The following is a 1,416-nucleotide window of genomic DNA, read 5'->3' as shown; positions in this document are numbered from 1 at the left end:
ACAGCAGAAGACTTTTTTTTTTAATTTTTTATTTTTTATTTATTTTATTTTTTTTTTTGGTGGCTTGCACCGCAGCAGGTGCCTTTTTCTTGGTTTCTGCCACAGTAGGAACCTTCTTTTTCTTCTCTTGAACCCCCTCCATGGCTCCAGCCGGAAAAGAGGACAGGATCTCCTATTTTGTAAGTATTTTGTACATGTCCTTTCCCCATTTTTCTATTCAAATTATTGCTTTTTTACTTCTGCATCTTTAGAGGACCTACTAGTTTAAGCTCGGTAATAACCCCGTCTAGGTCGTATGCAATTGCATTGTTAGATATCTGCCATCTATTTAGGAACCATGTCATTGAACAGATGCCTGAATTTTAATGTAATGAGAGTCATCAATTCTCCACTTTTGTTTCTATTTTTGTAGTTTTTTAAATTGATTTTTAATTTATTATTAATTATTATTATTATTATTATTAAGTTTGCTATAGGGCACATGTGCTCACCGGAGAAAGAGAAAGAGAGAGAGAGAAAATGAGAAAGCAAGCCACCAGGTCTGGGCCTCAAACTGCGGTCGGCCTTGTGGGAGTCCATTGCCATAACCAACACATCACCTACTGGCCCCTGCTTTTGTAGTTTAAGGATTCCTTCAGCCCCCTTAGTTCCCTATTAGTTTCTTATCTTTATCTTTCACATTTAGCTTTTTAATCTGTCTACCCCAGATCATTCATTAGATGAGGTGTTGTTTGCTTATTAACTGATTTTTATAAATTCATTTTTATTAAGTCTCATACAAACATGGGTGAGTCTCTGAGCTATAATTTTCTTGTAGTCTGTTCATCTGTCCTTGTGCCAGTTTCGCTAAGTCTTTATTAAAATATGACTTTTTAGGATGGCTTAATATCAGGACACCAAATGGTAAAACTGACTGGAAATTTATACATTCCTCTTTATTCATATGTTTTGGAAATAAACTTTGTTCAGTCTCTCAAAAAAAGTCCATCTGGAATTTTAATTGAGGTTTTATTTCACTAATAGATTAGGAAGATCCGTATCTTTTTTTTTAAAGAATCATTTTATTTATTATTATTATTATTATTATTATTATTATTATTACTGTTTGATCAGAGAGAAAGAGAAGAAAAATGAGAAAGCAAGCCATCAGGTCCGGGACTGAATCTGCTGTTGGCCATGTGGGAGGACAACGCCTTAAGCACTATGCCACCTGCCAGCCCCGACCATCAATATTTATAATACATTGTCCTGTCTCAAAGTGTGGGATGTCTTTGTGTTTATGCAGGTGGCTTATCTCCTTTAGTAGAGTTTAAAAGTTTTCCCACAGAGGGATTTTACAGTCTTGGATAATGGAGAGCTACTTATGCATTTGTTTATTGTAACTTATATCTTACTCTGTAGTATATTTTTCAGTCA

The sequence above is a fragment of the Tupaia chinensis genome, unplaced genomic scaffold, assembly GCF_000334495.1.
Source record: "Tupaia chinensis unplaced genomic scaffold, TupChi_1.0 Scaffold141173_1, whole genome shotgun sequence".
Classification (NCBI taxonomy): domain Eukaryota; kingdom Metazoa; phylum Chordata; class Mammalia; order Scandentia; family Tupaiidae; genus Tupaia; species Tupaia belangeri.
Note: the sequence above shows the minus strand (reverse complement) of the source record.